Source organism: Schistocerca cancellata, chromosome 2 (genome assembly GCF_023864275.1).
Source record: "Schistocerca cancellata isolate TAMUIC-IGC-003103 chromosome 2, iqSchCanc2.1, whole genome shotgun sequence".
NCBI classification, from domain to species: domain Eukaryota; kingdom Metazoa; phylum Arthropoda; class Insecta; order Orthoptera; family Acrididae; genus Schistocerca; species Schistocerca cancellata.
Genome location: NC_064627.1, coordinates 224308096 through 224335654, shown reverse-complemented (window position 1 = coordinate 224335654; position 27559 = coordinate 224308096). Strand labels below are relative to the sequence as shown.

Genomic DNA, 27559 nt, shown 5'->3' with positions numbered 1-27559 from the left:
CTTTGCAGCTGATATTGATCTTTTGCAAGTCTGTCTGAGTTTCATTAGAAATTATCTCATTATGCACTCCATTGTTCACAGTAGTGCCGTCGTATACGAGCATCCTCATAGGGCTACGTCATATATATATACAGGGTGTTACAAAAAGGTACGGCCGAACTTTCAGGAAACATTCCTCACACACAAAGAAAGAAAATATGTTATGTGGACATGTGTCCGGAAACGCTTACTTTCCATGTTAGAGCCCATTTTATTACTTCTCTTCAAATCACATTAATCATGAAATGGAAACACACAGCAACAGAACGTACCAGCGTGACTTCAACCACTTTGTTACAGGAAATGTTCAAAATGTCCTTCGTTAGCGAGGATACATGCATCCACCCTCCGTCGCATGGAATCCCTGATGCGCTGATGCAGCCCTGGCGAATGGCGTATTGTATCACAGCCGTCCACAATACGAGCACGAATAGTCTCTACATTTGGTACCGGGGTTGCGTAGACGAGAGCTTTCAAATGCCACCATAAATGAAGGTCAAGAGAGTTGAGGTCAGGAGAGCGTGGAGGCCATGGAATTGGTCCGCCTCTACCAATCCATCGGTCACCGAATCTGTTGTTGAGAAGCGTACGAACACTTCGACTGAAATGATATGCAGGAGCTCCATCGCGCATGAACCACATGTTGTGTCGTACTTGTAAAGGCACATTTTCTAACAGCACAGGTAGAGTATCCCGTATGAAATCATGATAACGTGCTCCATTGAGCGTTGGTGGACGACGAAACTAAAATGAGCTCTAACATGGAAATTAAGCGTTTCCGGACATAACATCTTTTCTTTATTTGTGTGTGAGGAATATTTCCTGAAAATTTGGCCGTACCTCTTTGTAACACCCTGTATATATGTGCCAGAAAGAAAAAGTAAAGGACTCAGAAGACATGGTCGGATGTCAGCGTAACTTCAGCCACTTACACCGTACCGGCGGGTATATAAATGATTACAGAGTTACAATTCTTTGTGACAGATATATCGGCCACAAGAGGGCATTAATGTTGTTACAAGGCCTGCTAGGGCCGTCGACAATGTCAGATGTTGAGTGATCCTGTGAAGGACAGTGGCTCCAGGTACACGCGTGGTACAAAATTATCAGCCCATGTCGGAGTTTGGAAGGGGTCTTATTGTAGGACTCCACATGGCCAGCTGGTCAAATCGTGGAATATCCAGTGACCCGCTGTTGGACTGCATATGAACGTGAGGTCGGGAACTCCTCTTCATGGTTCCGGTCGAAAACGTCCGACCACCTCAAGGCAGGATCGGGTATTGTGCACCAAGCACATCGTAACCCCTTCACATCAGCGCTTGCCATCCGAGGACTAATAACAGACTCTGCAACATTCTGTGTCATCCTGCATCATTGATCGTAGCTAGCAGCAGCCGGGTTGGGGAATTGCCGTCCCATGCGTAGGCTGCTGTTAGCACCAAAACACAAACGGCTGAATCCAGAGTAATGTCGTGATGAATGGCGTCGCATTGTGTTCAGCAATGAATCCGGTGTTCAGCGATGAATCCCGGTTTTGCAGTACCTCAGATTATCATTGGCGATTATGCCTGCGGCCAGAAAAGAGCTCCCATTCTTCCAGTGTTTTGAAGAGGCACTACGGTGTTTCTCCTGGTGTCATTGTGTAGGGAGACATCGGGAACAGCTTCAGCTGACAGCTGTCAGTGATTGAGAGAAGGCTGACAGCATAAAGTTACGTCACGGGCATCCTCCGTCCTCAAACGCTACCTCTCATGCGACAGTATCGCGGCGCCGTTTTTCGATAGGGTAATCCTCTTCCTGCCTTGGAACGTGCCTCTATGAACTGTCTGCGTGATGTAGCTAGCAAGATCACCATATCTGTCCCTAACAGAACATGTGTGAGACCAGCTTGGATGTTGGCTCTGGCCTGTCCTCGATATCGAGGACCATTTACAGCATTTGTGGGCCAGCTTGCCTCATGAGGGAAAACAGCGGCTTTATGACGCCCGTCGCAACCGCATCAGTGCGTGCATCCAGGCCAGAGGGGATGTAACGTCTTGCTGACAAGTGTGCTCATACTGCCAAATTCCTTTTAAATTGCACTCGATATTGCAATCACAGAAATGGCACCACATACCCTCCATCGCATGAAGTTTCATTTCGCTTCTTTCTCACTTTATGAGTGCCTCCCTTGTCACGCAGTGAGGATGTACACTTGTGGTAAAAACTTGCGGACGAAGGTAGCTTTCTCATGCCAAGTAACATAGCTCGATGAAACTTGGATCATACATAGGAAGAACTGTTACAGCATAATACAGATAGAAGTGAAAGAAATGCGTCATGAGGCGAACAGAAATGACACTTTTATTCAAAGACAAAAAGCGGGAAATAGTTCGTAATAGGATGTATGACCACCGCGGACAGCAGTGCGTGCTCTGCAACGTGCACGCATGCTGGCCACAAGGTTTGTAAGGACTTCCAGCGGTACGGCACTCCATTCTTTCACCAGCTCGGTTTTTAAATAGTGACAGTGAAAGTTAGATAGTGCTGTTTTATCTTCTTAGGAAGTCGGATAATATATCTTATACGTCGTCTTCCCAGGACTCTGCCTATTTTGCTGATTGTAGCGCCGCAGAAAAAATGGAATGCAGCCGTTGATTGATCACATATTTTCATGTTTTCTTTTCTAAGAGAACGCTGACTTCATATCACCACAGCATGTTAATATATACAAACTTTACAGATTTGTAAACACTTTTTTAAAAAATCGAAATTATGTATCTACAAGTAGAAAAGGGCATTTCAACCGTTTAATAGAAAAGAAATAAAAGCGCACTGATGAGGCTGAAACTTCAACAACATATCTCTGGCTAATAGCAGAAAAGAAAAAAAAGTTGTGTTTTGCTCAAGGTGGATCTTCTCCAAAAACAAATTTAGTTGTATTATTCTTTGTGTAGTAATTTCGAGCCCAGGGCCGAAGAGGACATGAAACTGTATTGTCAGCAGCGAGTACAATGAATTAACATAAACGTATAAAATACGAATCAAACCATCTTGATCAACCTCAGCGAGTTTTTGGATAGGGCTCCGACTCACTCTTCGTCTCAGAGTCGTCATTCCGGACAGATATGAGCAAGGTTTCGTACTGCGACGGAAGGTTTGTTTTTCATTGCTTACCACAACAGCGAAACTGGCTATGTTATCGAAGCACCACGGCCCTCGTGCCTTTTCGTGTCTGTTTACGTTTGCATTCAGTTTCAGTGTAAACGTTCTCCGTGAACAGGGGGCGCAGATAAAAGTAACCCGTGTAAGGGAAATACAGTGAAATTACAGAAACGAAGTGCTAAAATAGACTTACATGTATTTACAATGAAAAATACAGTAAACAGTACATTTATAGAACATGTTGAAAGTGACCGCCTGAAACATCTATTCATAGCTGTGCACGTCTTAGCATATTCAGATACACTCGGGATAAAGTTCGGATATGGATGGCGGCAATTCACGGCTGATGTCTTTCATTACTGTGTCGTGTGTGGATTTCTTTCGCAGACCTTCCACTTCAAGAGTCCCTACAGGAAGACAATCAGATGTTAAATCCGGCGAACATAGTGGCCATATATGTTTGCTGACAGTTCGTTCCTCAGTGAAGACATAATGGAATCGTTCCAGGGATACCTTAGGCGTGTGGCATGTTGCCCCAGCTTGCTGGAAGAAGCATTATCGTCTTTCACGTTCAGTGAGTTGAACACAAAATGTATCAAAAATTTCCTTTTATGCAACCGTGTTGAGGGTCGTGTCAAAAAATATCGGTCCAATGAAGCGAGTTCCTGTTACATCACACCAAACACCGACTTTTTCATCATGGAGTTGTTGCTGACTCACAATGTTATGGTTTTCTGTTGTCCAGTACCTCGTGTTCTGAGAATTCACATGATCGGAAAGATGAAACCATGCTTCATGACTCATTAAGTAATAGAAGGGCTCTAACAAACTATCGTTGTGTTCTTCAGAAGCCACGTGCAGTAATCTACACATTTTTGACTGTCGTCCTCCAGTAATTGCTGCACAACCGTCACACGATACGGCTTCAGATTAACACTATCCAATATCCGCTGGTAACTCCTCCTACTTATATGTGCCTGTTGGGCCAGTTTACGCGGTAAACGTCTTTGAGCTCTGAATAATTCTTCGGCTATTGTCTGCAATAACTTCTGGTGTACGAACTGAAGGAACTCTTCGTAGTTCTACATTTTGCATAGATCCATAGGCGCGTCAGTTTTTGTACATACTCTGTATTGCTCTCTTTGCTGGTAGTTCTCTATTCAGATACGTGACCCCGAAACTTTCGCGAGTTTCCTTAATCGAACCTGTTTTCACGTATGCTGCCACAATTCCAATTCTTTCTCCTATTGAGAAAGTCGTTCTGCAGACCGCAAAAAGAAACGTCTAACTTCACTGATGAAATGAACCAAAAAGATGACAGAAGAATGCTAATATTTCAGAAGTCGAAATATTGCATTCACTTTAAAAGGGGAGGTGGACAAGTTCACTGCGCCACCTTGTACATGAAAAGCCCCGCCGACAGTAAGAGCGTAGCACCTGTTGCATTGCCCTGAGATCACGCCCTCACGTACGGCGTACGATGGAAGGAAAGGTGACCGATGCAACGCAAGTGAATGGAACTGTGCGGTGACGATATTGACAGAAGTTGCCTGCGGTGAGAATGGCGGATGAGACGGAATTGCAGAGGCGCTCGCGATGCTGTGGCCGCCGCCATCGATTCGTCCTCAGGCGGCAGGGCAGCCCACCCACACGGTCTCCTCTCTCAAGGATGTCTTGTAGTTCGTTCTCAGGTCAAGCATGTAATTGATGTTACGTCATCCGGTTCAGCTGTCAGTTGCAGTAGTTCTCTCGAGAAGTTCTCTCTGTCTACAGCTGCACCGTCTGTTTGTGTCGTGTCTCGCAGATTACACTGTCGGAACTTGATCTGCAAGTAATCTTGGATGTATATATATGATATATGGAAAACGGTCATTTGCTGTTCCAAACGCGGTATTTTTTTGTGGCAGTCTGCTTTCTGCTGTTGCGCGATAATTTTACATTTACATCCACATCCATACTCTGAAAACCATTTTTTAAAATGCATGACACCTGTTAGAATTTTCTTTTACCGTTTCATTCGCGTATGGTGCTTGGGAAGAATGACTGCTTCAGTGCGTACTATAGTCAGTCTAATCTTGTTTTTGTAGTCTGTAAGGGAGCGGTATATTCCTAGCTTCCTCAGTTTATTGTTGTTCTTGGAAATTTGAAAGCAAGCTTCCGCAGAATAGTAGGCGTATATCGTCAAGCGTCTGTCAATTCGAGTTTTTCAGCATTTCCGTGATGCTTCACCGTGAGCCAAATAAACGTATTACCATTCGTACTACCCTTCTCTGAAATCTTTGAATTCCATCTCTTAGTTGTACTTGATACGGGTCCCACACACTCCATTAGAATCATAGGATCGGTCGCACGACTGTTTTTGAAACAATCTGCGTTGTGGACGCATTAAATTTTCCCAGTACCCTGCCCATGAACCGAAGTTTGCCACCTGCTAACCTACGACTGAGCTTATGTGATAATTCCATTTAATATCCTTAGAATTGTGCTGGTGTGTTGATCTGATTCCATTGTTGCTGTTGTCATAGTATACTGCGTTTTTGCGTTTTGTGACTTGCACAATTTCTGAAAATTTACAACGAGCTGCCAATCTCGTCACCACTTTGAAATATTACTAAAAATACTACTAAATATCTGTTCAATGTTTTTCAGACAGTACTTCATTATAAGTAACTACATCATTTGCAAATATCGTTGGCAAGGTCATTAATATACATCATAAACAGCAAGGCTCCCAACACAGTCCCCTGGGGCACACCCGAAGTTACGGCTACATCTGTCGATGACTCTCCATGCAAGATAACATGCTGCGTACTCCCTACCAAAAAGTTCTCAGTCCATTCACAAATTTAGCTTGATACCCCGTACGATTGTACTTTTGATAATAAGGATAGATGTGATATTGAGTCAGATGCTTTTCGGAAATCGAGAATACTGCGCAGTTTCAAATGATAAAGTGCGAGTTGGTCTTCTGATGCTAGACATTATCGGAATCAGTGCGGTTGGCATATTGGAGGTCATTCTGTTTGAGATTCTTATCATATTTGAGCTCATAATATGTTCTAAAACTCAAAAACAGTTGTTTGTCAAGGATAATGGAGGTAGCTGAATGGATCACTTGTGCTACGCTTCTCGTAAGCGTAAAGTTTCTTGTTAGTGAGATCTTCGGTTTATTATGGTTAAACGGGAGATGACTCAGCCGCAGATTTTGGACTCTGATAGGGATTCCATCTGACCCCGATGATGTGTTCGATTACGGCAATTTTCTCAACGCCACTGGCACTAATATCTATCATTCGTCTTTGCAGTGGCGCAGAATTTAAACTAGGGAAGTACTCTGTAAACGTGCTTTATAAGGAAAATTTGAATTCTCAGTAGAGTATATATGCTTTTGCTTTGCTACTCTCAGTTTCAGGTCCTTTTTCATGCACGTGTGTCTGTACACTAACTTCGTTGCCACAGATAGCCTTTAGATGTTACTAGAATTTTTTCGGATTCTATTAGAGGTCTTTGGATAAGTATCTACTACAACAGTCGTTGAACGTTACACGCATTAATCTTTTGACAGCCAAACGCATTTTATTTGACATTTCTCTATGTACAGCGTTGTGCTTCGCATTTCTCTGTTCATAGCTGTGTGCTTTATTTTAGACCTTCAGCGCAGGAATCGTCGTTCCTTTAAAAGCTTCTTTACAAAGACTGTATAACATGTAAGTCTGTCCCGTCATGATCTGTTCAGCTAGGTAACATGCGTATCTTCAGACGTGGGCCACAGCTCTTTTACGTACTCATGCCCAGAGATAAATGTTCCGAGTTTCTCCTAGAAATATAACACTACTGTCTCTTTCTCTTGTTTACTGAGCATGTAAATTTTCCTACTTGTTTTGTTTTGCCTTTGCAGTTTGGTAGTCAAAACAAGCTTATGTAATCGAAGGAACACGATCAAATCCCGTACAGTTATATTAGCATTATTCGACAATTTCCCAAAATGAGTATATCAAATGCTGCAACGCTTCCTTGAACAGGACAGATTCCTTTCACCATTTTTGTCCAACTTAAACTAAGGTCCTATTTTTAGTTGCTTTGATATGGACGGAGGTTTAAACCCTGACAATTGCGCGTAGCACTTTTGCGTGTTTTATGAAACACTCGTTCGCTTCACGAATAAACTAAGCAGAACACAGAACTACGTACTTAGGTTGAACAGAGTATCTTCACAAAAGAATATTTTTTCGAAATATTCCTGTAAAATTAATTGTGAGAAATACCAATTCGCTTTACACAGAAATTGATTGGCTGATCGGTGCCCGTTTCCTTGCTTGTGAAATAAAAAGTCAACGGTCCCACAGTTATGGCGGTTCTGAGATGCAAGCTCTCTTACATTTATAGGACTTACTGACTTAGCCAGACTGCTACAGGGAAACCTATAGTTTTAATGTGCACCCCGTATGGCGGAAACCTATATAAGAACTGCCTACGAGGATTTGAACCTCGCCAAACCCACATAAATAATCGTCCCCACTTACAAGTACACGGCCTTCACGTTTTTATCATTATTCTGTGTTAAACAAATGTAATGAATATGTCGTGACAAATGAAAATTTTTACCAGGCCGCTACTTGTTCGCGAGTGGTCTCCCAAACCTTCGGGCCATCTGAGCACGTTCACACACATGATTCAAACTTTTGTTGCTACTGATTTCCCAACACTACTAGCACTCTGAGCACGTTCCCAGACATGATTCAAACTTTTGTTGCTACTGATTTCCCAACACTACTACCACTGGCTCCCCGTACGGAATATGAGGGAATAGCAGCACTTTGGGAACGAAGTCGGAGGCGGACCATGTCGCAGCCACAACGAATATATAATTATATCAATATATACATAGGCCTACCAAGTGAATTAGATTCTCTAAAATGAAATGACTCAACTCAATGGCCCCGAAATCAGTAAAGATGAAATGACACGAAATGAAATTAACGACATACTCATTTCAATACGGGGTATGCGATTGTGAACTGTTTTGACTGATATCATTCTCAAGTCTTTGTTTTCATCCTGATAGAATTCAATTCAACTGTCTTTAACACTTACGCACCACAATCAAAATTCGAGACACTTTTTTTCTCTAATGTATGTTTATTGAACGTGGTGGCACACTGATTAGCACATTGGACTCGCATTCGAAAGGACGACGATTCAAAATCTCGTCCACCCATCCAGATTTAGGTTTTCCGTAATTTCCCTAAAATGCCGGAATGATTCCTTTGAAAAGGGTACGGCCGATTTGCTTCCCCAGCCAGAGATTGTGCTCAGTCTGTCGACGGGACGTTAAACTCCAATTTTCCTTGTTTTTATACGCCATCTTGAATAGAACTAGATAATCACTTCTTCGAACTTAATACTGTTGAGAGTAGAGTATGTTAGTCCATCATGATGGGCGAGATCAGGAATCAGGACCCGACTTTCAAAAAAGAAGTATCACCGCCTAGTGATTATACCTAACGGCTTTATTATTCGATGATGAAACGATGCGTATAACTTAGCTTAAAGGTAATGTTGAATACAATAGTAAAACTGGAAAACCATCCAGTAGTTTCATACTGATAGCAGGATTGACAAGGCAACTGAATTTTTGTCTTGATAACCGAGTGAAAGTCCCAGTTGAAGAAGCCGGTAGCGGTGATTTTTTTCCAATTCAAGTGTTTTGTTCACATCACGAGATGATGAACGCAACACCTCGGGCGAAACAGCAGTCAAATAGTGCTAAGAAAGGCCAAATCGCAGAAAGTTTTGTAAAAGTTGTTTTGACAAGTTTTCTGGAACGTTTCGAAGGTGCTGCATCCGAATTTTCCAAGTTCCACCAAAATTTCGTCCCGGAAATGCTTAACAATGATAAAAAACACGAAAATGGGACTTTCTTTGGGTTTTTCGCTTACGCGAAGCGAACGACGCAGATTTTGGCGAATTTGTTTATTTATGAAAGTAAAGAGGATAGAATTTCCCACAAAATAGGTGTGAGTGACATTTTTCGTCAGACCACCCGTATGGCGTATGACACGTGTTGAAGTTAGCGCGATTTCAAAGCTGATGAGATGGGTCATCTCAGGTCCTAGATATGTTTGTTAATTCGTGGAAATGTAGTAAGAGTTCTATGTATCTTTCTTAGATGAAATAGTTGTTGTTTGCTTTTTTTAAGACAGAAGTATTATTTCTTATTTACAGCAATAATTTTCTGTTGTGTGTCTCCGTGAAATTCACAGCTTATCTCGATAGATCACGCAGAGTTCCACTCTCTGTTTCCCATGTACCAGTAAAACAATCACATATCGATGGAGTGCATTAGGCAAAGTGTGCCGCAGATACTGCAAGAGTATAATCGACGGCAATAAGTGGAGACAGGACACACGTGGAAGGACTCAGTACTACACTGGTGTCCAAAATCAAAGCAACAAACCGCTATTTCCCCGTCCTGTATCTAATTCACGATATAATCATATACACTGTCAACAGATGTCGATACGATCGTGTTCTGCACGGTAGATGACATTCCAGTCAACTGACAACAACACCAACGATGACGTCAGGGCACCTATCAAACAGGGTTGTTTTTGCCGGGTAGTCACACATGCACAGTCAATGTGTACACAATCACACACACACTGTCCGCCGCTCGCGGTAGCGTTCTCGCTTCCCGAGCACGGGGTCCCGGGTTCGATTCCCGGCGGGGTCAGGGATTTTCACCTGCCTCGAGATGACTGGGTGTTTGTGTTGTCCTCATCATTTCATCATCATCCAGGAAAGTGCCGAAATTGGACTGAGCGAAGATTGGGTAATTGTACGGGCGCTGATAACCACGCAGTTGAGCGCCCCACAAACCAAACATCATCACAATCACACACGGTACAGTATGGCACAGATTAGACCCCTACCAGACTCTCGTCGTTGGAGGCCATAGGAAGAATGGAAGCAGGACAGTAGCGAAATGATGTGTTCCGATAGCTTAATGTGAATCGTTCTGTTGTTTCTCGGATGTGGCGACGTTTTATAGAAGCGAAACTGTATCGTGAAGACCAGGGCAGGGCCAACCACGTGTAACATCAGAAAGAGGGGACCGTTCTGTGGCTGTAAGGGCACAACGGTACTGCCTTAGTACTGCACGGGAACTGGCATCTGATCTCTCAGCTTCCACTGGACGTGTTGTGTCGAGGCAAGCGGTATGCAGAAGGCTGCAGCAGAGTGGCCTTTGTTGTCGGGGGCGTACTGTATGTTGTACTTCTTACGATTCTTCACAGGAGGGAACGTCTAGACTCTAGAGTGAAGCCGTCAACATCCCACTGAACGGTCGAACAGTGGGCCAATGTTCTTTTCACAGATGAGTCCCGATTTCGTATGGAGAGTGATTCTCGACGGATTCACATCTGAAGGGAACATGGAACACGATTTCTGGACCCACACATTGTGGGAGGGTCCCTAACTGTGTGGGCTCGTCATGAAATCGTTCGGGTGACTCATAAAGGTTTAACTTCTGGCGGGCAACGTGATGAGATCTTGGGACCTCATGTGCGCCTGTTGCGAGGTGCTGTGGGCCCAGACTTCGTATTGATGGAAGATAATGCTCGACGTCATAGAGCACAGGTGATTGATGTTCTCTTGAAAACGAAAGATGTTGCACGCATGGCGTGGCGTGCTCGCTCTCCCGATTTCAGTCCCATAGAGGATGTCTGCGATTCACTAGGGAGACGGATTGCATCACGTCGACTCCACCGACCATTCTCTTAAGAGTTGCGGGGAAGAATGGGCGACATTGCCTCTGCCTGAGACTGATGACATCATTCACAGCATGCCCTGCCGTTGTCATACCTGTATTGCTCCCAGAGATGGTCACACTCCATGCTGAGCACATTAAACAGTTGTCGGAATGTGTGTACAAATCTGTTAAGGTGGAAAAAATTAAGAACTTTTTTGTCTACCGTTTTGCATGTTGCGGTTGTTTACAGTTTGTTTTCTTTATATTGTTTTTATTTTACTATCACCTGTTTTGTGTCAAAATAAACGCAATCTTCCAAAATTTCCGCATGTTGCTTTAATTTTGGACAGTAGTGTATTTTGCATGTGCCACAACTTGATTTTCCATCGTCGTTTGGATCTTAGAGTATTAAAACTAACGGCAATGCGTTTGCTTGATTGTTGAACTACTTTCTGTGTATTCCTTGCATTTTAGAAAGTGCGAGTGGTGCTCGTCTCGTAAAGGGTGTTCGTAATTTACATACAGTAACTTCTCCTCGGAAAGTAACATGTACAACTAACGTAAAATTTAGTTACGTCTTTACAATTCCGAGATCTGTAGTGTTTTTAGTGTGGTCGTCACCAGTTCCAAGTAAAGTTCAATTGCTTGTTTACTTACAGCATTTGTATGTAGTTAAATAATGCCTTCTGTTCTTCCTAGGTTGCAGTCTTTCATTTTTAATGGACATTTAGTGCGAAATAAGGACACTGGCTTTGACAGACTACCTTTGCGGACAGATCAACAGCAGTGTTCACCTACTTGCACATGAAGCAGCGCTCTTTGTCTTATGTTTTCCTCTCTCTCTCTCTCTCTCTCTCTCTCTCTCTTTCTCTCTGTGTGTGTGTGGGGGGGGGGGGGGCGTGTGTGTTTCCACATTGCTAGAGCCGCGAACACCGTTTTGTTCGCCCCCTGACCTTTCCGTGGTCACTGGTGCTTTATCTCCCCCCTACCTCATTAGGACTGGTACGATGTGCTCGAGTGAATTTAAGAGGTGAGGGATGTTTTCCGTCCTAGACCCGCCACCTCTTTCAACTGCCCTGCCACAGACCGAAATGACTACGGAGATCGAGTAAGTAATTGGTACGACGAATCGAACTGAACGTGCTTGTAAACTTCGCTATTGAAACTCTGAATCTAATACTGAGTAACTAAGCTCAGTGTAAGCCAATAAGGAAATTATTCTTGTAAGTTTTTCATCGTTGGCTTCCACAATATTTAGCAACGGATCGCATTACCCGTACATCACCGTTCAGAAATAACGGCAACGGTTCTGTTGTAATCATGGAGTAAAAGAACTTGAAGACTTGTTTCCATCTAGACAGTTACTTGGTTCCATTTGAGGTGGCAAGCTCTTGTCTTTCTTAGGGGCAGAGTCTGTTTATCCCGCCACCAGTTATGGCGGTTCTAAGGTTAAACATGAATCCCGAACCACGGTCCGGCTTGGTACTTTCCAGGCACATAAAGAAATCCAAAACTCATTCGTTCAGTAAAATAGCGTTCCTTATTTTTAGAAAGTGACCTCTAGTTGAATTTTTATAGATACTTTCTCTTTAGACCGACATGGTAAATTATTCTGGTATTTTTACACTACGTAAATAATATTTTTCCACTGTGACTCATTACATGCACTCCTTTACACAGCTTTCAAGGAAAAATCATGTTGTGTCTATCTGTTATTCAGTTATACGTTAATGATACTCTTCACACGTGTTTCTTATTTGTCGCGTGTGATTATTGCGTTTTATAAAATCTTCTGTGAAATTTCCAAGAGGTTTTCTTGTAAGAATGTGGATAAGGTTGTATCAGAATTTCGATATCATACGGTGCAGACTTTCGCGCCTGACATTGGTGTTCTTGGTGATTTTTGGAGTTCCGGACCTCAATCGGTTAAAACGGAATCCTAATACGTCGCTTTGTTTTCTCAGAAATGGGTAGACGTATCAAGTTGAAAATTATGTCACATTCTAAGATCTTAAAGTCCCTTGGTGGTGTAGAAAAGGGAACTTCTAAGTCAGTGCAATCAAAAGTTACAGCCATGTATGTCGTATTTTGACGTTCCCGAACTCGCTCATTATTGTCATTAAAGCCTCTTGCATACTTTCCTTTGACATAGAATTCAGGAATTTGGCAAGAATCAAGGTTTCACGGTACAAGTAAAGAAAATTTGCAATTACACCGCACGAAAAAATATATTTCTTTTGTTGTTTGTTATCCGACGTCAAACGTGAAATTAAACATTCTCGAACGTCTTGGAATCCCTAGGACCGATTTTTGTCGTTATCAACATCGATAACTGCCAGAAATCTTAAGAGATTCTCGATTCCCGTAATGGATGAACTATTTGTACACTTAATTATTTTGTACAAATCCTTTAGTTCGTGAGTCCTACTCGCACCTACCCAGTTCTTTTTTTTAGTGGGTATTGCGCCATGGTCCATGTAAGAAGAAAACTCCGTTTTCGGTTATTTATATTAAATAATTACCCCAGTGGGAAACCCTTTTCCTTTGTGTGCGCTGTTACTGGCGAGACCAACCATTGTAAGATCGCCTGTTTAAGTTTTTAGTCTTTTTCACCGTAATTTCATCCAAATAATAAAGAGTAACAGCTGTTGATTCGCATTCAGGTAATACGATAGCGTTCCATTATATCTGACAAGTGATATATCACTTATCGCTCTGTACAGGGCATTGAATCGAAATTCGCGCGAATCATGTGATGTGGTGTGACGCATAACCTCAAATTCCTTAAGCAGCCGATAGATAAGTTCCGCATTTAATCGACCAAACTGTGGCGAACGTCAAGCGGTTTATAGAGCACACCAGGCGCCTCGTGACCGAGGTCGCTAAAGGAAAACATCTATAAGAACGATGATGATGATGATGATGATGATGATAAGGTTTTGTGGGCGCACGACAGCAAGGTCTTTAGCGTCTGTACGAAAATGTAATGAGACTTGTGTTGAGGAAGATAGTACAGTCTCTAAAATGAGAACTGCGAGTAAAAACGTAAACGAAGTTCAGAAAACTACACACACACACACACACACACACACACACACACACACACAAAAGGAACCAATCCGGCATTCGTCTTAAGTGATGCAAGGGACCGTAAATCTGGTTTGCCGGACAGGAATTTGAAACGTCATACTGCCGAATGACAGTCCAGTGGCTAAGCCACGGCGATAGCTCAGTTGGCATCGAACTGCGCACAGCACTCGGACGTACCAATCGGTATTCCCACGACGTTGTCAGATGCGTTTGCCGACCGTTGCGAGAACTGAGCTTGGTCACATGACAAGGTAAAGTCACGACGACAGTAGCAGAAGAGAGAGTAATAAGTGGTAAGGGTGAGAGAACGTCTTTTGCAGCTATTTAATTATTATAGGTCGACGGGAGAAAAGGATACAAGGCAGTGGCGAGGCGAAATAAGATTAGGGTATCTACTCCAGATTGGAACAAGAAAGTAGTTATGCTTTCTGTCGATGAGACAGTTCTTTCTTTGATACTGTGAACTGCAATAATCCTGTGGAAACTAGATTTGTTATGATGGCTACAGTCTTATTTCCGATAGGTCAGGAACTTAAATGAAGTATAAATATCAGTTAAGGGCGTATTGCATACCTGTTTTGACTGTTTTCAACAAAATCATCTTGGCCATTAAGACATTTGCTCTAAACGTGCACCAGTTTTCCATTTCTCTCTGCAAACAACGTTCGAACCATGTCATTATTGTGCCCTGCAATTCCTTCAAGGGACGTGAAACGTTATCAGCCTAAGCTGGACAGTAGAGTAGCCGACGCATCGCCTCCTCTTCGAAACCAAGGTTATTCTATATAAGTTCGTAACATCGAAGAGTTGGCTTGCTGATGCGTTGTCTTGCGGTCGGCCATTGTCGTGCCACAACAATAAAGGACAGCACGCCTCCTTTTTTGTTCTGAGTGGGTCAACTTAGCCTTCTCAATGTTATTTATGCAGTATGCAGCACGCAGCCAAGGTTATTGTCGTCACCAGCTGCGTGAAGTCGTGGCTACTTTAAAAGTAGTTTAGTTACAAGTGGAATATCAGTACTTAAGTGAACGATCAACCGAAGTAACTGTTAAGTTATTCCAAGAATTCAAACAAGACTCTCACTTTTTTTTCTCTGCTGATGTCGACATTTTGATGGCAGCATATGTACAAATAATTTCTATGGTTACATAACGATCTTCGTCGTTTGTGAGTTTGGAACTGTTGTCAACCGATTCAGTCGAAGGTGACAAATATTACTTAACGCTCGCGCTGTGCCAGCGGCAGCTAACCAAATAATGAATGATTCTACTTCTTATCCACGTAAATCACATGCCGTTGGAGCAAAGATTCTTTTCCTTTACAGAAAAACTAATGTTCGGAAGCACCTCCTAAGGTTCCCTTTTGACCACTCTCCCATTGTAACAGCTGTTAAAGAGGAAGTTCAAAGAGTAACTAATTTATTGATCATATAATATTTGTTGTAACAGCTGTTACAGAGGAAGCTCAAGGATTGACAGGCCGGCCGAAGTGGCCGTGCGGTTCTAGGCGCTGCGGTCTGGAACCGCGTGACCGCTACGGTCGCAGGTTCGAATCCTACCTCGGGCATGGATGTGTGTGATGTCCTTAGGTTAGTTAGGTTTAACTAGTTCTAAGTTCTAGGGGACTAATGACCTCAGAAGTTGAGTCCCATAGTGCTCAGAGCCATTTGAACTTTTTTTTTCCAATGAGATTCAGAAATTATAATTCAGTATATCGTATTTTCGGTGATAGTCGTGGAATGTTTTTAGAGTACTAATGTAAGCTACACGCCTTTAAATCTCAACAATATGGTAAACAGGAGTTGTAAGTAATTTTTATTCTGGTTATGGGAGATACAGAGTTGAAAGGCAGCTGCGACGTGAAGTGATCGAATTATAGTGTGCTCCCTGCCGCCGTTGGATAAGCAGCTGCAGCAGCAAGTCGTATACTCCTAGCCCACTCATTTGTTACATAGTTTAATTCTTAATTTCTTTGCGTGTTTTTGGTACTTGCATTGTTTAATTCATAAATTTCGGGCGTATTATAGTATTTGAGAGTTGTAGCATCGCGTTTTAGTACCTGAATAGTGTAAATTCGCGTAGTCGTCTGTCATCTGTTTTTGTTTTGAACGGCCAGTGTCGGTTGGTCACAGTCAGTGTGCTCCCTGCCGCCGTTGGATAAGCAGCTGCAGCAGCAAGTCGTATACTCCTAGCTCACTCATTTGTTACATAGTTTAATTCTTAATTTCTTTGCGTGTTTTTGGTACTTGCATTGTTTAATTCATAAATTTCGGGCGTATTATAGTATTTGAGAGTTGTAGCATCGCGTTTTAGTACCTGAATAGTGTAAATTCGCGTAGTCGTCTGTCATCTGTTTTTGTTTTGAACGGCCAGTGTCGGTTGGTCACAGTCAGTGTGCTCCCTGCCGCCGTTGGATAAGCAGCTGCAGCAGCAAGTCGTATACTCCTAGCTCACTCATTTGTTACATAGTTTAATTCTTAATTTCTTTGCGTGTTTTTGGTACTTGCATTGTTTAATTCATAAATTTCGGGCGTATTATAGTATTTGAGAGTTGTAGCATCACGTTTTAGTACTCGAATAGTGTTAAATCGCGTAGTCTCCTTCCGCCGCCGAGCAGTGTGTCAGCAGTGCACAAGTGGCAGCATTACTGCATTTACTAGGCAATCTTGTATTTTAATAACCGCTTCAATTTTGTGTCGTTTTGTTTGCGCTCTCTGTAGATTAGTTCAGACGTTCTTTGCACAAGTTTTTAGCATGGATAGGGACTGCAACTGCTGTGTTCGGATGCAGGCTGAGTTGGCATCCCTTCGCTCCCAGCTTCAGGCAGTGTTGGCTTCGGTCACACAGCTTGAGGCTGTTGCCAATGGGCATCACTGTGGGGGTCCGGATGGGGGTTTGTCGGGGACGGCCAGCTCGTCTCACGCATCCCCCGATCGGACTACGACTGTGGTTGCCCGGGATACTGCCCGCATTGAGGCTGCTCCCTCACCTGTGGTAGAGTGGGAGGTCGTCCCAAGGTGTGGCAGGGGGCGAAAGACATTCCGGAGGGCTGAACGGAAGGCCTCTCCAGTTTGTCTGACGAACCGGTTTCGGGCTCTGTCTCAGGCTGATACTGATCTTCAGCCTGACATGGCTGCTTGTCCTGTTCCAGAGGTTGCCCCTCAGTCTGCAAGATCCGGGCAGTCGCAGAGGGTGGGCTTACTGGTAGTTGGGAGCTCCAACGTCAGGCGCGTAATGGGGCCCCTTAGGGATATGGCAGCAAGGGAGGGGAAGAAAACCAAAGTGCACTCCGTGTGCATACCGGGGGGAGTCATTCCAGATGTGGAAAGGGTCCTTCCGGATGCCATGAAGGGTACAGGGTGCACCCATCTGCAGGTGGTCGCTCATGTCGGCACCAATGATGTGTGTCGCTATGGATCGGAGGAAATCCTCTCTGGCTTCCGGCGGCTATCTGATTTGGTGAAGACTGCCAGTCTCGCTAGCGGGATGAAAGCAGAGCTCACCATCTGCAGCATCGTCGACAGGACTGACTGCGGACCTTTGGTACAGAGCCGAGTGGAGGGTCTGAATCAGAGGTTGAGACGGTTCTGCGACCATGTGGGCTGCAGATTCCTCGACTTGCGCCATAGGGTGGTGGGGTTTCGGGTTCCGCTGGATAGGTCAGGAGTCCACTACACGCAACAAGCGGCTACACGGGTAGCAGGGGTTGTGTGGCGTGGGCTGGGCGGTTTTTTAGGTTAGATGGCCTCGGGCAAGTGCAGAAAGGGCAACAGCCTCAACGGGTGCGGGGCAAAGTCAGGACATGCGGGGACCAAGCAGCAATCGGTATTGTAATTGTAAACTGTCGAAGCTGCGTTGGTAAAGTACCGGAACTTCAAGCGCTGATAGAAAGCACCGAAGCTGAAATCGTTATAGGTACAGAAAGCTGGCTGAAGCCAGAGATAAATTCTGCCGAAATTTTTACAAAGGCACAGACGGTGTTTAGAAAGGATAGATTGCATGCAACCGGTGGTGGTGTGTTCGTCGCTGTTAGTAGTAGTTTATCCTGTAGTGAAGTAGAAGTGGATAGTTCCTGTGAATTATTATGGGTGGAGGTTACACTCAACAACCGAGCTAGGTTAATAATTGGCTCCTTTTACCGACCCCCCGACTCAGCAGCATTAGTGGCAGAACAACTGAGAGAAAATTTGGAATACATTTCACATAAATTTTCTCAGCATGTTATGGTCTTAGGTGGAGATTTCAATTTACCAGATATAGACTGGGACACTCAGATGTTTAGGACGGGTGGTAGGGACAGAGCATCGAGTGACATTATACTGAGTGCACTATCCGAAAATTACCTCGAGCAATTAAACAGAGAAACGACTCGTGGAGATAACATCTTGGACCTACTGATAACAAACAGACCCGAACTTTTCGACTCTGTAAGTGCAGAACAGGGAATCAGTGATCATAAGGCCGTTGCAGCATCCCTGAATATGGAAGTTAATAGGAATATAAAAAAAAGGGAGGAAGGTTTATCTGTTTAGCAAGAGTAATAGAAGGCAGATTTCAGACTACCTAACAGATCAAAACGAAAATTTCTGTTCCGACACTGACAATGTTGAGTGTTTATGGAAAAAGTTCAAGGCAATCGTAAAATGCGTTTTAGACAGGTACGTGCCGAGCAAAACTGTGAGGGACGGGAAAAACCCACCGTGGTACAACAACAAAGTTAGGAAACTACTGCGAAAGCAAAGAGAGCTTCACTCCAAGTTTAAACGCAGCCAAAACCTCTCAGACAAACAGAAGCTAAACGATGTCAAAGTTAGCGTAAGGAGGGCTATGCGTGAAGCGTTCAGTGAATTCGAAAGTAAAATACTAGGTACCGACTTGACAGAAAATCCTAGGAAGTTCTGGTCTTACGTTAAATCAGTAAGTGGCTCGAAACATCATGTCCAGACACTCCGGGATGATGATGGCATTGAAACAGAGGATGACAAGCGTAAAACTGAAATACTAAACACCTTTTTCCAAAGCTGTTTCACAGAGGAAGACCGCACTGCAGTTCCTTCTCTAAATCCTCGCACCAACGAAAAAATGGCTGACATTGAAATAAGTGTCCAAGGAATAGAAAAGCAACTGGAATCACTCAACAGAGGAAAGTCCACTGGACCTGACGGGATACCAATTCGATTCTACACAGAGTACGCGAAAGAACTTGCCCCCCCTTCTAACAGCCGTGTAACGCAAGTCTCTAGAGGAACAGAAGGTTCCAAATGATTGGAAAAGAGCACAGGTAGTCCCAGTCTTCAAGAAGGGTCGTCGAGCAGATGCGCAAAACTATAGACCTATCTCTCTGACGTCGATCTGTTGTAGAATTTTAGAACATGTCTTTTGCTCGAGTATCATGTCGTTTTTGGAAACTCAGAATCTACTATGTAGGAATCAACATGGATTCCGGAAACAGCGATCGTGTGAAACCCAACTCGCTTTATTTGTTCATGAGACCCAGAAAATATTAGATACAGGCTCCCAGGTAGATGCCATTTTCCTTGACTTCCGGAAGGCGTTCGATACAGTTCCGCACTGTCGCCTGATAAACAAAGTAAGAGCCTACGGAATATCAGACCAGCTGTGTGGCTGGATTGAAGAGTTTTTAGCAAACAGAACACAGCATGTTGTTCTCAATGGAGAGACATCTACAGACGTTAAAGTAACCTCTGGCGTGCCACAGGGGAGTGTTATGGGACCATTGCTTTTCACAATATATATAAATGACCTAGTAGATAGTGTCGGAAGTTCCATGCGGCTTTTCGCGGATGATGCTGTAGTATACAGAGAAGTTGCAGCATTAGAAAATTGTAGCGAAATGCAGGAAGATCTGCAGCGGATAGGCACTTGGTGCAGGGAGTGGCAACTGACCCTTAACATAGACAAATGTAATGTATTGCGAATACATAGAAAGAAGGATCCTTTATTGTATGATTATATGATAGCGGAACAAACACTGGTAGCAGTTACTTCTGTAAAATATCTGGGAGTATGCGTGCGGAACGATTTGAAGTGGAATGATCATATAAAATTAATTGTTGGTAAGGCGGGTACCAGGTTGAGATTCATTGGGAGAGTCCTTAGAAAATGTAGTCCATCAACAAAGGAGGTGGCTTACAAAACACTCGTTCGACCTATACTTGAGTATTGCTCATCAGTGTGGGATCCGTACCAGATCGGGTTGACGGTGGAGATAGAGAAGATCCAAAGAAGAGCGGCGCGTTTCGTCACAGGATTATTTGGTAACCGTGATAGCGTTACGGAGATGTTTAACAAACTCAAGTGGCAGACCCTGCAAGAGAGGCGCTCTGCATCGCGGTGTAGCTTGCTCGCCAGGTTTCGAGAGGGTGCGTTTCTGGATGAGGTATCGAATATATTGCTTCCCCCTACTTATACCTCCCGAGGAGATCACGAATGTAAAATTAGAGAGATTAGAGCGCGCACAGAGCCTTTCAGACAGTCGTTCTTCCCGCGAACCATACGCGACTGGAACAGGAAAGGGAGATAATGACAGTGGCACGTAAAGTGCCCTCCGCCACACACCGTTGGGTGGCTTGCGGAGTATAAATGTAGATGTAGATGTAGATGTAGATTGTATGATTATATGATAGCGGAAAAAACACAGGTAGCAGTTACTTCTGTAAAATATCTGGGAGTATGCGTGCGGAACGATTTGAAGGGGAATGATCATATAAAATTAATTGTTGGTAAGGCGGGTACCAGATTGAGATTCATTGGGAGAGTCCTTAGAAAATGTAGTCCAGCCGGCCGGAGTGGCCGTGCGGTTCTGGGCGCTGCGGTCTGGAGCCGGGCGACCGCTGCGGTCGCGGGTTCGGGTCCTGCGTCGGGCGTGGATGTGTGTGGTGTCCTTGGGTTGGTTGGGTTTGGTTGGTTCTAGGCTCTGGGCGACTGATGGCCTCGGAGGTTGGGTCGCATGGTGCTCGGAGCCATTTGAGCCAATGTAGTCCATGTGGCTTACAAAGTCCGCCCGGGTTGCCGGGTTCGATTCCCGGCGGGGTCAGGGATTTTCTCTGCCTCGTGATGGCTGGGTGTTGTGTGCTGTCCTTGGGTCGGTTGGGTTTGGGTGGTTCTAGGTTCTGGGGGACTTGTGACCGCAGCGGTTGGGTCCCGTGGTGCTCAGAGCCATTTTTTTGGCTTAAAAAACACTCGTTCGACCTCTACTTGAGTATTTCTCATCAGTGTGGGATCCGTACAAGATGGGGTTGACGGAGGAGATAGAGAAGATCCAACGAAGAGCGGAGCGTTTCGTCACAGGGTTATTTGGTAAGCGTGATAGCGTTACGGAGATGTTTAGCTAACTCAAGTGGCAGACTCTGCAAGTGAGGCGCTCTGCATCGCGGTGTAGCTTGCTGTCCAGGTTTCGAGAGGGTGCTTTTCTGGATGAGGAATCGAATATATTGCTTCCCCCTACTTATACCTCCCGAGGAGATCACGAATGTAAAATTAGAGAGATTCGTGCGCGCACGGAGGCTTTCCGGCAGTCGTTCTTCCCGCGAACCATACGCGACTGGAACAGAAAAGAGAGCTAATGGCAGTGGCACGTAAAGTGCCCTGCGCCACACACCGTTGACGTAAAGTGCCCTCCGCCACACACCGTTGGGTGGCTTGCGGAGTATAAATGTAGATGTAGATAAAAATGTCTGTTTTGTAGTGTGCTTGTTCTTGTAAGAAAATGCGTCTCGTGATTTAATTTCTCTCTCTCTCTCTCTCTCTCTCTCTCTCTCTCTCTCTGTGTGTGTGTGTGTGTGTGTCAATTTTTTTCTGCACTGTCTCCAGTTCTTAACGCTCCATGTGTCTTCAATACACATCGACTGCGGCATTGCTTTATTTTTGTAGTCAGATTATATTCATTTCTCCTTATCGCCCCTTTAGGAAAGTTATCTGTGGACCTCGCGTTTTAGTATTTTAACTATTCGTATGTTGTGTTCCTGTGGCGTCTGCCGTTGTTTGGTGTACTATACTGCCTAAAAATAACAATAATAGCTGCAGAAGCACTATGGTGGTTAAGCAGGCGTTGAGATTTTTTAAAATATTTATATTTTATTCTGCACATTTGAGGTATACAGAGACAGAACGTGTATGGTAATATGACACTACCCCGTCGACTCCACCATGCACGATCAGTCACTTATTAGTTGGTTCTCTCGATCACTTTACTCCACATAATTCGACATTGGCTCGCCGCACTGTCTCGTATACTAGCGCTCTCTGCTTTAATCTTTTACGAGCAGATCGAAATACAGTGATAAACCAAAACATTATGACTACTGTGCACTGCCACATCGAATGCAGCCTCAAGATCGAATGTAACCTGGTGGCGCTGAGGTCACATCAGGGGGTAAGGAAAGTATGTAAGCCAATGCTCTGATCTTCTCCCATTTACCTTCTTTCTCCTCTCCTTTTTTTGTGAGACAGCCGCTTTCTTTTGCCTTATCATCATTAATCGTGGCCTACTGCTCCTATTTCTCTACCACTTGCAAACCTTTCCTCAGCGTGGAGGTCGGAGGCTTGCCCCCTTTGTGGAGAAGGATAGACGGCGAGGTGTCACAGGCCTAATGACAGATTAAAATGCTGGTGCAGCCATTAGTGTTTCAGAGGTGTCGCAGATCTAATGACAGATTACGATGCTGGTGCAGCCATTAGTGTTTCAGAGGACAGGATTCAGCTCACATTGTTGTACATATTGTACATATAACCCCTATGTGTTCCCACGTTGACGCAATGACGTCGTCAACTATGACTGCAAGTGAGCTCGGAATCATAGGATTATCAGTAATTCCCTATTATTCCACTCCGTAAAACCGTGCGGGAAAAACGAACAGCTATATTTTATCATGCGAGCTCTGATTTCCCTTATTTTATTATGAGAATGTTTCTCCCGATGTACGTCGGCGTCAACAAAATATTTTCGCATTCCGAGCGAGAAAATTGGTGATTGAAATTTCGTGATAAGATCCCGCCGCAACGAGAAACGCCTTTGTTTTAATGGCGTCCACCCCAAAACTTGTATCATGCCCGTGACACTCTCTTCCCTATTTTTCGATAGTACAAAACGTGCTGCTCTTCTTTGAACTTTCTCGATGTACTCTGTTAATCCTATCTGGTAAGGACCCCACACCACGCATCAGTACTCCAAAAGAGGACGGACAAGCGTAGTGTAGGCGGTCTCTTTAGTAGATGTGTTGTATCTTGTAAGTGCTCTGCCAGTAAATCGCAGTCTTTGGTTCACCTTCCCCTCAACATTTTCTCTGTGTTCTTTCCAATTTAAGTCGTTCGTAATTGTAATTCCTAGGTATTTAGTGGAATTGACAACCGTTAGATTTGACCGATTTGTCGTGTAACCGAAGTTCAACGGATTCGAAACTTCCTGGCAGATTAAAACTGTGTGCCGGACCGAGACTCGAACTCGGGACCTTTGCCTTTCGAGGGCAAATGCTCTACCATCTGAGCTACCCAAGCACGACTCACGCCCACTCCTCACAGCTTTACTTCTGCCAGTACCTCGTCTCCTACCTTCCAAATTTTACAGAAGCTCTCCTGCGAACTGTGCAGAACTAGCACTCCTGAAAGAAACGATATTGCGGAGACATGGCTTAGCCACAGCCTAGGGGTTGTTTCCAGAATGAGGTTTTCACTCTGCAGCGGAGTGTGCGCTGATATGAAACTTCGTTCAACGAATTCCTTTTAGCGCTCATGTGGATGACTTCACTCTTTTCATTATTTAGAGTCAATTGCCAAGCCTGATGTTCTCCGCAGCGGCGATGGCGTCTTCCAGAGGGAAAGCTACCCTTTCCACTATACTAGAATCGTACTGTAGTGTTTCGAGGGTCATTGTGGTGAACGCACGTTGATGTTTTGGCCAACAAATTCACCCGTTGGAAAACACCTGGGACCTTGTTGGGCGCCAACTCCGCGCCTACAAACTTCCTGTCCGTAATTCAAGGCAGTCGTCTGACGTGTGCAAGACAATTGGTGCTACGTACTTCCGGAAATCTAGCAACGACTTTCGAATCCATTCCACGCAGAATAGCTGCTGTATTGCGTTCTAAAGATACATCAACACGCTGCTAACGAAGTCACTTCTTGGCTCATTAGTGTATATCTCTCTATGCAGCTAATCCGCGGGGTATATTTTAAAGCTTGGAGCGATCTGTACTGGCGACCCAAGGTGGCTATAATAATGTTATTATGTATTTCTTTGGGTTCATGACTGACGTATAACTTGCAGATTGAGCGCAGTGTGACGTGCACCTATTATAAGGGATATTTCGTAAAAGTGCCTCCCGTTTTTCGCATTTTGACATCAGTGTCTACGTGTTGCTGTTCCAGAGCGTATGTTTTTTCTGCAGTGCGTTTCAAATTGATCTGAGGTGTTTTCTCACAGAGAACAACGAATAGTATAATCTACCGACATTGCATTCAACAGTTCGCCCTTTCTTTCCGGGAGGGCGAGCGAGGTGAATAGTGCTAAGCAGACTGGATTGCGGTTCAAATACATACCCGGTCATCCAGAATTTGGTTTTCGGTAAATCACTAAACGGGCTGACTTGGAGCAGGAGAGGCACCAGAGGACATTTTAATTTTCACTGTCTATACCTTTACAAGTAAATTCATAAAACTTTGTCAGCATGACCAGGAATGATTCAGGATTCACATTCGTAGCAGCGGAAGTTCAAAAACATAACAAAATAATTTTTTTTACGTGTGAAATTTCATCATTTTTTCACTTACTATTGGCTGCATTTGTTGCTATAGGTACACTTTTCTTCATAAGTAAGAGAGACAGTTCGATGAATTTTGCACAGCTTACAAACCATACTTACAGGTGTCTGAAACTCTAGAATCTATTTAATTTATGAAAAAATGAATGAGCTGTTACGTTTTAAACTTACAAAATCAAATTTTGTAGTTAATTATCTCAATTTTTACCACAGTTTTTAATAGATTTGGAAAATTCTAGAGTTTCATACACCTGTAAGTATGGTCTGAAGAGATCGTGCCCCGTCGATGATGGCGTTATCGCTAACTGCATGACAGAATGTGTTTCGGATGGCTTGCTGGTGTTGCGTCGTCCGTTGTTGCGCACAAGCGTAGTGACGTTTCCTCAGTAGTGGAGCGGCAGGTGGAAGCGCGGCTCGCGTGCCTGCGCGGTGACGCGGGTGACGTGGGAGCCCTTCCGGTGTCATTACGGGAGCATTGTCTCGCCACGGGCCACACCTGCCGATCGGCCCAACTGGGTCGCCCTTCCGCTTCCATTTAAGCGCCCTGCCGCCGGCGCGGCACAGCTGCCTGCTCTTTGTGCTGGCCGCTACGTTACTGGCAGCACGGCATTTTTCCTCTCCTCTACCTCTGACCTACTGAGGTTTCACCCGCCTGTAATAATAGGCAGCCCTACCCAGAAAGCCTCCGTCAGAGAAGTAATGGCGGTGCCACGAGATGCCCCTCATCCTACCCTTCTTTCGCTTGTTCTCGAGGGGAAGTTTCCCTGCCGCCGTCGTCGTGGTCCAGGAGATGGGCTGCGCCCGTGATTTCACTACGCTGTGCAGATATTCCATCGTTGGCGCGGGTAACATCAGATTGGCGAACCCAGATCAGTTCCCAATACGCAACTCTATTTGTAAAAATCGATGTCTACAACAGTACTCCGCAAGTCACCTCATTGTGTCTGACGAAGGATTCAGCGGATGCGCTGTTTCTTAGTATTCATGACTTACCAGTCCCATTCGCCAGTTGCTCGCGGGAAGAACGCCTCGTCGAGAGTCCGGACGAGCTCGAACGTCACTGATTTTTTCCTTTTCCCGAGATGTAAGTGAAAGGAAGTACGTGTTGCACGACGTTCCGTGGAACGTACACCTCGTAAGTGTAATAGTAAACCTCTCCATAATGCAAATTATCTCGCTTGTAGTTTACGCCGTTCGAATTTGGCAAGAATTTTGGTCATATGATATTCTCCAAAACAAGAAAAAAAAAACCGTGACGAAGCGGACCGTTCTTGTATGCACCATTCTTTTTCCTTTTTATCAGACCCGAAAAAGTTCCCAGACTGACATGCAGTACTCTATACCGAGACGCATACTCCTCGAACCTAGTAGAACTTTTAACGTAAGCACCGTTTCCAGTCCCATTACCAAAAGTAAACGTACAGCAATATTCTTTTGGACGTTTACAATCGTTGCATTACGTTCCTAAAAGTTGAGAGTCAACGGTGAGTCCTTACATCAGTCTTCGAGTCTGTATAAGTCATCCTGCGTTTCTCTGTAGTCTTCTGGGTTTGCAGTCTTTCTATAGACAGCAGCATCTTCTGCTAACAGCCTCAACGAGCTTCGAATGCTGTCTACCAGACCGTTTTCAGATGTGGAAAATAATAGGCGCTCCCCGCTTAAAATCAGGCATTGAATTTCAGGCAAAAGAAAGTCCTGAATCCAGTCGCGTAGCTGGTCCTTCATTACACAAGGCTGTATTTCGTTCACTTGGCGATTGTGCGGAACGTGTACATCCGTCCCGTACATTCATCCTGAAAACTAACTTTTCAAATTAGACTGTTTACTGATGACGATCACACACTTTCACCGTGATTCTATTCATATTTAACATTTCAAACACACATACTTTGATGCATATTTGACGTTACATGTTGTAAGACAGTGATCTTTGTGGACGTCATGGCCCATGTGTTTTCGAATACGTATTTACCAGACGCCATGCGGACTATGCAAGTCTAATCGGAAAATGCAGGAAGGAATTGGAACTGTTTTTACGTGATTCTCAATGTGCTATCTTTCAACTGGTGTGTGTCCTTCTAAATAAACTCTACAACGCAGTATGTAGCGGCATAGCCTTCGCCATGTCTCTCTCTCTCTCTACGAACTAGGCACTTTAGACGCTGTGGCCTTCATTATACATACTCATTTTCGTACGATAACCAACAAGCAACTTGACATTTGGATCTGTTTATCTAACAGCATCATTAAGGGCTGAGTGTCAGTTTCACTTATAGAATAGTTCCAGGTTCTCCAACTGCATTTATTGTTGCGTGAGGGTGGAGTCTTTATACATAGGAAGGCCGAGGCGTTGAGCCGCCTATAGGCACCAGTACGGAAAGGTCAGCGAGCTTGTGTGAACTACAGCTTTATACAGGGTGTCCCAGCTATCTTGTCCACCTAAAATATCTCTGGAACAATACCATGAATGTACATATTTGGAAACATTCTAAAACGAAAGCATATGTGTTTTTTAACACAAACTTATGTTTTTTAAATGAACCTCCTATATTTTTTCTTCAGCAATCCATAGCATGACAAAGCACGTACACAATGGCGTTGATTGCATCGCAATATTCCCGTTACATCCCGAGATATTGAGACGCGAAGTTGACGCTTGAAACACCCGACATGCGCTGCTAGCGCACGTCCTGAGGCTCAGGCGTGAACCCCATTGCTGCCCGTAATCGCAGCAGGATGGCAGCAGACCGTATTATTCG

General features: G+C 44.2%; 1 protein-coding gene and 1 non-coding gene across 2 annotated transcripts in view; one reads left to right on the top strand and one right to left on the bottom strand.

The window, feature by feature from the left end:
* Nucleotides 1–27559, top strand: part of LOC126161549 (serine/threonine-protein kinase 26) — a 649054-nt gene that overhangs the window by 207927 nt on the left and 413568 nt on the right. The gene's annotated exons all lie outside the window — the stretch shown is intronic.
* Nucleotides 23465–23539, bottom strand: Trnas-cga (transfer RNA serine (anticodon CGA)). The gene has a single exon. It is a non-coding gene; the product is annotated as a tRNA-Ser (tRNA).